Raw genomic sequence first — 13,191 nt, forward strand, 5'->3', positions numbered from 1 at the left:
TTGAAAGGGAGACAGAGAAGGTATACTGTCAATCTGCAGAATAGAACATGCTCGTGTGGGTATTTTCAGTTGGCAGGGCTACCATGCTCTCATGCAATATCTGCTATATACAAATGTGGAAAAACAATTGATTAATTCATAGATAAATGTTATTCCATTGAATTTTTCAACAAAATTTATGAGAATTGCCTTGAACCCGTTGAAGGAGAGGACAAGTGGCCAGTTTCACCAAAGCCTAGGCCACAAGCACCAGGATATGTAAGGATGCCTGGCAGGCCTAAGAAGGATAATAGGAGAAGGGAAGAAGGAGAAGCACCAAAAGGAAGAAAATGAGCAGGGCTGGTGTAGTTATAACATGCTCTTTTTGTGGTGTAGTTGGGCATAATAAATCTGGCTGTAAGCAAAATCCAGAGAAGGGGAAGAAGAAAAATGCACATCTTGCTAAGTCCGGCAAGAAAATGAATCAAGGAGAGGTAAAAAAAAATTCTCATCTTGTTCATATGTGTGTACTTGTTCAAAGTTATTTACTTCATTTTGTGCTTTCTTTTACAGCAAGCTCAGACAGATGCAGGAAAAGCCGCAAGTTCTACTCCATCTGCAAGCGATCCAACTTCTACTTCCACACCAGCAGCTCCTAAAAAGCAATTCAAGCCTCCAAGAGCTGCAACACCAAAAGCCCCAGTTGTAGCAAGAGCACCAACAACACCATCTGCAGCAGCAAGAGCACCAACTGCTCCAACTAGAACAAGTCCTAGAAGGGCAGCACAAGCAACAGGTAGTTCAAGCAACCAACAGGGTGTTGTTGTCCATACAAGAGGAAAAAAGAGGCTTCTCACTGGAAAAATGAAGGGGTACTTGACTGCATCTGGGAATTACTAATGATAATGTAATGCTTTGTTCGGAAGCCTATTATTTTGCTTGCTGTGATGATCATGTAATGCTCCAGGCCACTAAACCTGTTGTTTAGCTCTTATTTGCACTGAACCATATACTGTTTTTCCTCCCATTTTATTTATCTGGTACTAATACAGTCTGTAAAAGTGTGTGATATTCGGTGCAATTTTGTGCACTGAACAAGCTCTTTGTTATTGCATTGCACAGAATGCTCAATTTTATTCCATTTAAAACAAATTCAGACAAGTGTTGCCATTACATTCATACCAAATACTCCTTACAGTACAAATATGCCAATCCCATACACAACACGCTGGGATGTAGTTAAAATTATCCTAGCTAGCTTGGCAACTAAGAGCCAATTCTGATTTTCAGACGCTCTGTTCACTTTCAGTTAAAGAACTCCAGCTTCCTGTCCCGGCGACCGGCGACCGTAACCGATACAGCACCGGCGGCCGCGACCTTCCTGCGCGTCCGTGAGCGCCGTGCGAGGAAGATGCGCCGGATGAATAGGGCATCGCCGCCGACGTCCCTGTGCATCCGCGACGTCCCTACTTACCGGCGACCGCCACCGATACGGCACCGGCGACCGCGACCTCCCTGCGAATCCGCGAGCGCCGCCCGGAAGATGCGCTGGATGAAGAGGACATCGTCGCCGCCGGCGAAGCCCGCCGCAGCCGACCCTCACTTTCCCTGCTCAATCTCCTCCCTGACGAAACCAATTTTGTTCCCCTCCTATTCTGTGCGTGGTGTGGTGTTCTGTTGTACTCCCTCCGTCCCGCGGAAAATGTCGCAACCCTCTTTTTGCAAAAAAGCCATCGTAATTTCTCCGACCAAACCTGCAATCCACCGCATCGTCTCCTTTCCCCGAGTAAATGACGCAGAACTACCACATTACAGACGATGATGTCCGAAAACTACCAGCATTGGGCTAGGCGACACTTAACTACCCGCTGTGAGGTCAGGTCGAGACGCGCGGCACTGATTGGTCGAGTTTAGCGCTTAAGCCATGTCCACGTCGGCAAAGTTGGACGGAGAAGGAGGGACGGCGTTAGGGCGTCAGCTTGGGCAAATAAATAGCCGTTTAGGCCGATTTTCTTTGCCCCAGCTCACTCTTTCCCCATCTCACTGTCCTCCTCCTCTGTTCACGCCGCCGCCAGCGCCTGGAGCTCGCCGCCGCTGGTGATGGTCTCGTGGGGTGATGGTGAAGAGTCATCAGACTACCAGAGCTCGGATAGCGACGATGATGTGAGTTCTCTCTCTGCATCCCATCTCTTGTGGTCTGGGGAATGTGGGAAATCTGGGGATCTTTCACTGATTGAAATGAAAATGCAATGTTTAGGTACTGAATACCATCTATGACTCGGAGTATTGCGGGTCGGATGATGGATTACCTGCTGCTCGCCTGCAAATGTCGCAAAGTAGCTGGCAGATTTGTGGCTTTCGAGGGATGGCACACTGGCAGGAGGTTTCTTGGATGTGATATGGAGGTGTGTGTCTCTGTGCAGTAATCTAAATTGTGTAGGAGTAGATAATATGTACCTGAGAAAAAAATTATATCCATTTATTTATGTAGGAAGGGCGTCGATGTGATTATGTGAAGTGGATAGATGGTGAATGGCCCATGAACTTGAAGAAAGCATTGGGAAGACTTTGGGAAATGCATGGTGCTCAGAAGCATGGTAGAACTACTGATGCTCTGGATCATTTTGAACAAAAGTTCAAGCTGCATGATGAGATTAGCAAGCTGCACAAGGATCTGAAGATGGCACAAGATGAACTGAAGACAGTGATAGGTGAGAATCAGATGACACTTGCTTTGAAGGCTAAAGCAGAACAAGCTCTGATAGATGCAAGGGCAGAACTAGAGCAGAAGAAGCTCATTGATGCACACCATTCCAACATGCACAAAGTTCTGAGAATTAGGGCAGAGAAGGATAGGGACCAGATGAAGAAGGAGAGGGACCTGATGAAGAAGGAGAGGGATCTGATGAAGAAGGAGAGGGATGAGGTGAAGGCTGACAAGAGAAAGCTGGAGTTCATCATTGGAGATTTCCTGAAGCAGAAGGAAGAGCACAGATCCAAGATGAAGAAGATCACTGAAATTGCCTCAGAGTAATTGGGTGTTTGTATGTTAATTAAAGGTGTTGTGCACCTGGAAGAACTGTAATGGTGACCTGGCATGTACTTTATCTATTTGGTAGTCTTGGATTGTAATGAATTTTAAGTTATTGTAATTCTGGTGAACAATGTTGTTGCAATATTAGCTTGAACTGATGTTCTGGAAGTTGTTGCAATATTAGCTTCAACTGATGTAATGGTTGCCTGGTGTGAACTATGTTGGTGAACTATGTTGTTGCAATAAGATGATGGTAAGGTAGTTGCAATATATGGGGTTGTTTTGGACAAGGTCTCGACTCGATGTCGAGACCTTGCCATGTTAAAACAAAAAGTTGTTTTGGATAAGGTCTTGAGGCGATGTCGAGACCTTACCATCCTAAAACATAGATGTGGTTTCGACATCGTCTCGACTCGATGTCGAGACCTTACCATCTTAAAACATAGAGGTGGTTTCGACATCGTCTCGACTCGATGTCGAGACCTTACCATCTTAAAACATAGAGCCAAATAAAATGTTTGACACATAAGAATCATCGAAAGACACATTCATTACTCAAATTAGGACAGATAGCATGTCATAGATGTTTGACACAAAAGAATCATGCAAAGTGACATGATTACATAGCAGTTCACTGGAAACTACTTTGCCCCAACCAAAATCTTTACTATTAAATGGGAGTTGGTCGTTTGACACTCAACGCACTTGATGGTCGTCATTAAAACAATCCGGACCGTCTAATCTATTCTTCCTATCTCCACTCAATATCGAACCATTGATTTTCCCGTGAGCCACTATTTCCTTATTATTGGCAACCCAATGAAGGCACCAGAAATAGAGTACTTGCCAAAATTTCCATCGTTAACATATGAAAGTATTGCCAATCATCGGACTCTATATAGCACTAATAAGCAGGACCATCACGGCATATCTTTATTGCCAAAAATATTATCCATTTTACAATCAAATCAAATCAAATTAAATCAAATCAAATTTCAGTCTATGCAAATATCAGTTGCCGAATCTCATCCGACTGCTCGTCCTCCTACCCTGCTGTTTCATATACCCTGGACTAGTACAAATGCCCGTGCGTTGCCACGGGTCTTCAAATTTTATTTCTCAATGCACATATATATAATTTACAGCTCACTATGGAAATTCAATACAAAATAGGGATATTATAATCTACTACTACATGATAATACCGAACGCAATAACAAGATAACATTGTTGTGCATATGTGTGAAGTTAGATCTTGTTACTCATCCGCTTAAGTTCCACACCAACCACTCATTTTGGATGTATTATTGTCAGACACTTGTAATCTAGACCATCATAATCTAGAATAATAATCACCAAAAGTGTCAGAGATTTTGTATCGATGTAGTATAAACCTTGAACTAATAAAATAATCAACACCTATTTTGATCGGAGGGAGGACATCATTTTTCCAAATACTCATCAACTAAATTATTCATTTTTCCAAATACTCATCAACTAAATTATTTGAAGTGCATTTTTAGACTATTCACACAAAAATAAACTTAGCTGAGCAGTTAATATAAATCCAAAAGGAACACCGCAAACAAGGTAATACATAATAAGGACGTTTGGATAATCTGGAAATTATATTAATAAATGTCATACCAAAAACAATAGTGGCAAGCAACTCCCTGGGACAACACAAATAACTATGTAGAAGCCATGCCAAGCATTTAAGCTGAAATGATCAAGGATCATAGTTGATACATGTAAGACAAATTTTAGTGCCATGCCCAATTTATCGCCTTAACATGTTGCCACATAATATTGCTTACATCTCACAATTCATATTTAAGAACTGAAGAACCAAGAGGCCATAAAGAGACGCCGCAGACTTACGTCTCCCTGCAAATCAATCAGAACACAAAATGGCACAACCTGCAAGGATAAAAACTCTATTGCCAACCAAGATGTACAACAGTGAAGTTTACAACTGCCAGACCAACCCCAACAGCTCTAGCATTTACATTGGTATTGAATCAGAACATCAGACTAAATCTCATCACAGTGGAGGTAGGCAGCCAAAGCATGCTGCTGCTTGGGTTTCTTCAGAATTTGTTCATCTCGGGAAAGAGGGAACTGTCTGTTCTCTATCTGCTTTCCCTCCAGAAAGCTAGCACGGCACAAACAGTGGTAAATTCCTCTACCAAATGCAAATGTCAGTAAATCAGCCTACGGTGTTAACTAAGACATTGTATCCAAAACACACCTCTAGCTTAATCTAGCACTGCTATGTTTTGATTTGCAAACACATCCAGGATACTGGTAATCCTACTGGTGTGTTTGGATGCAGTCAGTCAAGACGTGCATGCCATTCTCACTCATTTGCTGCACTTCTGATGGCGATAAGAGACGCAGTTGATGAATTCTCTACAAACAGAGAGGCAAACAAAATACATTGAGTGAGTGACTTACTATATATGACCACTCAAAGGGAAGAAGATATGATATATGATGCGCTGGATATTGACAAAAAATCAGTGTAGAGCTGAAGATACTTACTCCCATGGATCATCGCCGACGAGAAGGACATCGTTTTCGTAGTCAACATAGCTTCCAATCTGAACTTGCGGGATGCTCAAGCTTCCCCTGGAGTCCAAACATGGATGTGATGGCCGATCTAAGATCACGGTAATCTCTGTACCGTGTCACATCTATAGATCTTTCAACGGATCCAAACTTCTGAATCTGTTCGCATGGATTAGAAGATAGCAATAGCATAAGCAAAAGTGCCAAGTATTATGTTCGCTACCAAAGAACTTTCAGCGGATGTTGCATTTTTTGTAGGTACTTACTGAAGCATACCTTTGTGTATGTCCGCATCGGTGGTTTCATAGGCTTTGCACTTCGCTCAATGCTTTTAAAAGTTACCAATTTTCTGCGAACCTAATTATGCAGCAAGTTACACAATAAGAAAAATGCCGATGTAAAGGAAATCTATCAATTGAACATCAAGGAAGCATATCACCTTATTCATTCTCATTTATTGTAGAATGGCATTCCCACAACTCACCCATAAAAAACATCTCACATCCTCGGCCAAAGTATTATCTTTCCTGGTGTCATTAGTAAGTTCCTTAGAACATCCAGAAGAGCTTTCCTGATAAGAGTCTGATGCGTGTATTTACGTGTATTTAATCGACATACTGAACTCTGGCAACTCCTTGTTTCAACTCAAAAAGCTGGAGGTCATCCATGGTTCTAGCAACAAATGCAAACACCATGATTTCTGGGCATCCTCTTTTATACCATTTACATGTCAAAAATTGCATTAAAAAATCTCAACAGGTCGTCCCATGCTTCATTACATTACGTAATCATGCTCTTACAAATAGAAGCCTTGATTTTGCCTGACTGCCACAGAGGTTGTTCATCCGAAACAAAGTGTTCATAACGAATAAATAGACTTCCGAAGAAAATGTTATTTAGCATTTGTGGATATTTGTTGGTAAGAATCAGACTCTTCAGAAATACTCAAGTCCAACATGGTAAATGGTGAAGTCAATTGGTGCTAGTTAAGTAGATAATTTTGATTGCAAAGGAGCACATACCATTGTCATGGCTGGCTGTTGTTGTTGCAGATGATACAAAGATAATCCCGTAATCCCAAGAATACATTTGGGGACGCCACCAGCTCCAAGCTTAGCCAACTCCAAACCACCACTACCACTACCAACAACAGCAACGATAGTTAACCGCAATCGGTGCTGTTGTAGTTAGCTAGCTGAGACTGAGTTTGAGTTAGGTTGCACTTGTAAAAAGGTAATGTCAAATGGATCCATAGAACATTGACCAATCCTTTGTCAGAATACTTTGGAAACAAGAAATGCGGTGCGAGAGAGGTAATTCTTATAGTTACTTTTAGCATCTTCCGACATCATTCTTCAGAAAATGTCCCAACACATAGCAGACTCTAGGCATGTGATTTTTCTAATGAAAATTAATTTGTAAGCTCATCAGTAATCATTTATAAGAAATAATAGCGTGTCCACCTGTACGAGAGCATGGTATTAGTCTGAATTCCATGGCAGGACTAATATCGTGATGAAAAAGAATAAAAGAATTACACATTGCCCGATTTCTTACTTTCTTGAACCTTGATAGGACAAATATTCTCAACATTAGAATCGCCATTGATTAGAAATTAGGAAATAAAATATCAAAACGAGCAAAGAAATAACATTTAAAAATATATAACAATATTTCCTTTCATCTTCACTATGAATAATTAATGACTGTAGATTGAACGGCTTCTTGCTTTTCTGAAACTTAATATGATAATTTTATCAGCATTAGAATTTCTATTGATTAGAAATTAGGAAACTGCATATCAAAATAATCAAACAAATAATTTTTTAAAAATATATAAACGTTGTGCTCAAAGCAGCTCGGAAGATCATACCACATATTAGAAGGAGATATTGTTCTAAGGACTCATCTTGAAGACATAATACTCACCTACGAGTTTGTATCAAACGCAATCAAAGTAAAAAAATCAGGACTTTGGATATATGATTTGTTATGCATTTTTCAATCATTTGAACAATTCATGGATGGAATTTAAATGAAAGGAGGACAAATGGATCAGACCTCCTGAGCGGCACACCGACGGCCAATCAACCTACGCGACGGTGGCTACCTGGTTGGAGAGGGAAGGACAGTGTAGGCGGCAAACCTCGGCAGCGGCTGTGTCAGTGGGAGACAGTTAAGAGGCAATGGATTCCAGAGATCATCCCTAAAAAATGAAACCAATTAATCTTCAGATGACATGGCAACACATATCTGTGTACTACAACCAGATGACATGACAACACATATCCGCATAATTTCATTCTAGTGCATGTCCTATAACAAAAACTGGATTAGTACAACTTAATAAACAACTAAATGAACAACAATATGCAACATGGTATCACCTATGTTTCCTCGCAGACTTATCTTGGTGTGAGTCCCCGAGCTGGCACACTGGATATAAGGGCTGGAAGCAGACCAACTTAGCCTCTCCAAATATGTATTGATGCCACTCCTAGTGCTGACAACATTTTACATACACATCATTTCAGTTACTGTTTCTAGTACCTAATTGAAATGCATAACCGGCAATGTGCATTGTACTCACCAAAATCTGCAAGCTGACATTATGTGTTACTCCTATTCCGGTGTTCATCTGAAAGAAGACATGAACATGTACTGTACCATGAGAACTATTAAAGCAACGGGCCACAACACTAAACACAGAAATCATTGGTTTCATGCTATTAAGATTTTAATCCGGAGAGCAGAGCACCAATTCAAGAAAGTAGCAGACTATGGATAAATTTTCCTAAGAATTAAAACAAAACTATCAGGATAACACAGATTACATGAAAAATGGTACACTAACGAGTACTCACCGACAAGATCAGGAAGTGTGTTGTTGCGTGTCCTCTGATACATGGTCAGTCAACAACTCAAGGACCACAACTTGCGAGCAGATGAAGCCGCATGTCAACCAATAGCTCTGAGCTAGGTAGCTGCTGGTGCCGTGGACACCGCTACCGATCTAGATGTTAGCCTTGTTGGAGCCAAGAGTGTTTAGACCTCAGCGACAGTTTGATGCCTCACACCTTGGCAACTTCTTGATAGCAAATTCCAGCAGGGAGAGGTAGCAACCCTCTATCTCTGATTGAAGGCATAAAATATAATCGTCAAGTTCATCATCATTCTTCAGGAGACGAATAAGAAAAAAGCCATGGAAATTTTGGACTGGCTTCCCCAAGTGTCTGCATCCAGTCTTCCCCAAAGACCGGCTTCTCTCTTCCAAAAATATTCTAATAAACATGATGGGCATTGTCTATCTCTACTCTTTTATATCGTATTGCACGGGGGCTTTGTAGTACTGTTCTACTTGACCATGAAATCTAGAGAATTGAGATAAACATATGTTGCTTGATATTTTCTCAATTTACGCTAGCCTGTTGCTGCTGTACCAGGTACCAGTACTTACTATGCTTGATATTTTCTCGATTAGCAGTGCCTGTTGTTGTTGTACCAGTCTGCAAGTCTGCTAGTAGTATGAGACTACCTGATTCCATACTTCCCAGTCCAGAACGCCAACCAGCCGCAGCACAACGGCAGATTCACAAGTCCTAAATCCCAATCTCCAATCCAAAACAAAGAAGCTCAGATCGGCCCACGCCGCACGGCTGCGGCATGTATGTAGCGACAACAACATAATAAGCAACAACGGTTGCTAGTATAGCTGGAGCCCATGGAGGCATACCTAGGCAGCGCGGCCCTCTGCCGACGATCTGGCCCTGCAGCCCGTCGATCTAAGCCCCGCAGCCGACGATCTGGCCCCCAAGCTGGGCAGCGACGCGGGCGAGGCTGAGGGTTGCCTTCGTCTCTGGCCATGCCGCCGGGATCAAGGGGGATCCCCACATACATGCGCGGTGGAGAAGAAGGCCGCATCAACTGATTCCAGGTATGCTTGGCGGCGCGGTAAGGGAGAGGAGGCGGTCTTCGACGCCGTGAGGTCGTACGCGAGAGGGGGCTGGCGGCGGGCAGACCAGGCGGAGGCGTGGTGATCTTGGGTTACGACGGCCAGGGGAGATCGGTGAGGATGGAGGGCGGCGCTCGGTAACAGATCGGGTGAGGATGTCTACGACCGGTTTTTTGACGGTTTTTTCTGGACGAAAGAATAAAAACCGGTGGGAGGAGCGATGTGCGACGAAAAAAAGTCGACGACGAAGCCTTTGTCGTAGTGTGATGGTGGGCAGAATAGGGAACGTCTTCTTCCTTTTTAAGTAGTGTAGATAGATAGATTGCAGTGCCGATCTTGATTCCATGTGTCACGCCGCCGCCAATCGCACGATCAATTTCTCTTTCGCTCCCCCGCTATGTCTTCACAGGAAAACCCATCAAGGAGGCTGAGCCCGGTACCAACAACATGTAGCCATTATACCGACAGACTTTCATAATTTAGGCTAACATAATTGGCAATCATGCACCAAAATATATGCAGTTAGAGCATCTCTAACAGGCGCTGTAAAAGCCCCGCGCGGAAAAATAAACACCGGTTTGCCGCGCGCGGGCGCTGCCGCGCAGCTCCAGCGGAGGTGGGAAAAGAGCGCGCGCTAATTTTTTTACCGCCCGCGCGCTTTCGCGCCATCCCGCGCGGGAAACTTGCCGCGTGCGCTATAAACTTGCCACGCGCGAACGCGGCCAACTGCCATCCCTCCCACGCGTCCGTCTCTCTCCCGCGCCTCTCTCTCTCTCTTGCGCCGCTCCGCCTCCGACCGCTCCGCCTCCGCGCGACTCCACCGTCGACCGCTGCCGCCGTCGACCGACTTGCGCGAAGATGCCTCCGCGCCGCCGCCCCCCCTCCGGCTACCACGGCGTTCGGGCGCGGCCGAGCGGCCGCTTCGATGCGGAAATCCGTTCCGGCGAGGAGCGGATCCGCCTCGGCATGTTTGATACGGCGCACGAGGCGGCGCGGGCGTACGACACCGTCGCCTGGCGGCTGGGCCGCTCCCGCCGCACGATGAACTTCCACGACGTGTTCACGCGGGAGCAGGCGGAGATGCTCGCGCCGCCGCCGCCGATGATCACGCGCGAGCAGCAGCACCTCCTCATCGCTGAGCGCGACGAGGCGCTGCGCCTCGAATGGGCTCGGCGCTTCTCCGAAGACGTCGCCGCCACGGAGGCCTTCTACACGCAGAAGGAGGAGAAGAAGGCGGCGGAGAAGGCAAAGAAGAAAGCCAGCCGCGACAAGCGCCGCGCCGAGTACGCGGCGAGGAAGGCGGCGAGGGCCGAGAAGGCGGCGAGGAAGGAGGAGGCAAAGAAGAACGGCGCAGAGCCGTCCACCATCGTCCTCTCCTCCTCCTCCTTCGAGTGGACGACGACGCCGGTGTCGGAGACGACTCCGAGAAGCCACTCGTCCGACTTCGACTAGGAGTCGGATGAGTAGTTCCGATTTGTTTGATTAATTTTGAAAAAACGGTCGAATTTAGCAGTGTTTGCCGCGCGCGCTGCAAAATAGAGCCTCTGCCGGAGGTGCTTTTTTCCCACACCAACGCGCGCTGCAAAATGAAGCATCCGGCGGGGGAAAATGCGCTATCACGCGCGCCAGCGATATACAGCGCGCCAAATTGGAGTTTTACCGCGCCGGATTTTTGCGCGCCCGTTGGAGATGCTCTTAGTTAATTTTTAACCTTGTGAAACAATTCAGGTACCCCTTGTGACAGCCATTGAGAATTAAGAACTAAGATATAATAATGATCTTTATTTTATTGTGCAGGGATCAAATAGACTTTAGCTTCAGCCTATATGATACAATGAGCTATTGAAGACACCAAAATTTTCAAAATTTGATGTGTTCTTTCATGTAAAATGAATAAGAACAACGGAGGAGGCAGAATCCATACGATGACCATAAGAAAACTGACTTTCTTTTTTAATTCTGAGTACTACTCCCTCCATTTCTAGATATACAAGCCATATAGTTTTTGAGAAAAACCCTGAATATTAGGTGTACTCGTTGCACCACTTGTACGGAGAATTTTTTAGGGATTTGATTACGTTTTCTTATCTTATGCAAAGTCTTCTATTAGCTCACGTTAATTATCTAGGGTTAATCCCACAAAAATATAGTATAATTTTTTCTCTATATGCGTTCTTTAATTTTCGTGCCAGATACTATATGACTTATATCTAGGAACAGAGAGAGTATATTTTGAAAGGAAAATTAGCAATTGCATCTAATCAACTATGATTGGAAATAGTACATGTATATAAAGAACACATGTGTATAAGTAGAACGATGTCTTTAAAGAACAAATGTGTACAACATTTTGCAGGAGGCAGCGATGACCACTACAAGTGGGAATACCATTGTAGCTATTTTTTTGTGGGAGAGCTATATTCTTTTTTATATACATGAATTTTTAAATACATCATGTCTACATGTGCTGAATTATTTTTAAACCGTAGCAACGCACGGGCACTCAACTAGTGACATCAACATAGCAGTTTTGACATAGTTCACTGCCTAACACTCAAAATCATAGCATTGTCATCTAAAATGCTTCATCAGTTGGACCTGGTGCACCATAGTTCCTTGATGTAGCCAGGGGAGGAACTGATGCATCTCTACCAGCTGATGCATTAGCACCAGCAGTGAAGTAGCCCATCATTCCTGGAGCATGACTTGGACCTGTCCTTTCTGATGCACTTGGAGCAGCTCTTGCTGGTGCACTTGGAGCAGCTCTTGCTGGTGCACTTGGTCCTGGTGATGCTGTTGCACTTGGTGATGCTGTTGCACTTGGTCCTGGTGCACTTGAAGCTGTTGCACTTGAAGCTTCTTCTGGCATTCTCCTAGATGACTGCAAAATCAATGGATATAATTAGAAAAGCAGTACATAACTTCATTCATGGATTGGAAAGGCAGAATTGCAAATGACCTTGTGGTTATTTTTCCTAATTACGAGATCAGCCCTTAGAGGCTGTGAGCAGCTTGTCCACTTGTGTCCTTGCAGCTTGCAGTTCCCACACCTAACAGTTGCCATCCTAGATGAAACTTTAGGTTTAGGAACCTCAAATTTGTTCTTCCTCCTCTTCTCCTTCCTTCTCCCCTTCATGTGGTCCTTGAACCCAGGAGGCATTATGTCAGGTGTTTGTGTCTTGGTCCAGCCATGTTCTTGTGGCATGGGAAAGAAAACTAGGGTATAGCTGTTAATGTACATTTCCTTCTTGAAGAAGTGTGAAACAAAATCCTCTGGATGCAACCTTGCTTTGTAGATAGCACTCACAGCATGGTTGCATGGTAATCCAGATAGATCCCACTTCCTGCATGCACAAGTTTTATTGTCCAAGTTCACTTCATATGTCTGCTCACCACTCTTCACTTGCCATAGCCCAACATCTGCCCTAACTGCAGTACATTTCCTGGAGAAAGTCTTCATTAATTCAAGCTTCTCTGCATAGTGAGGACTAATTTCCCAGTGAGCTTTGTCTGCTCCTTCTCTCTTTCCATCATGCCTAACCATTTGCTTGTCATATATGCCTGTCAACATGGTAACAATTGGTTTGTTCCTGACATCTAGAATATACCTGTTGAATACCTCACTTAGGTTGTTAACTACCAAATCTGTCTTGCA

The 13,191-nt window shown here is 44.1% G+C and overlaps 1 long non-coding RNA gene across 1 annotated transcript; it reads right to left on the minus strand.

The window, feature by feature from the left end:
- Positions 1 to 7,549: 7,549 nt before the first annotated feature.
- Positions 7,550 to 8,515, minus strand: LOC124669856. The gene is made up of 4 exons (XR_006992341.1): positions 8,449 to 8,515; positions 8,175 to 8,222; positions 7,972 to 8,087; positions 7,550 to 7,790 (listed from the first exon to the last, which is right to left on the minus strand). It is a non-coding gene; the product is annotated as an uncharacterized LOC124669856 (long non-coding RNA).
- Between the last annotated feature and the right edge of the window lie 4,676 nt (positions 8,516 to 13,191).

The sequence above is a fragment of the Lolium rigidum genome, chromosome 7 (assembly GCF_022539505.1).
Source record: "Lolium rigidum isolate FL_2022 chromosome 7, APGP_CSIRO_Lrig_0.1, whole genome shotgun sequence".
In the NCBI taxonomy this organism is placed as follows: domain Eukaryota; kingdom Viridiplantae; phylum Streptophyta; class Magnoliopsida; order Poales; family Poaceae; genus Lolium; species Lolium rigidum.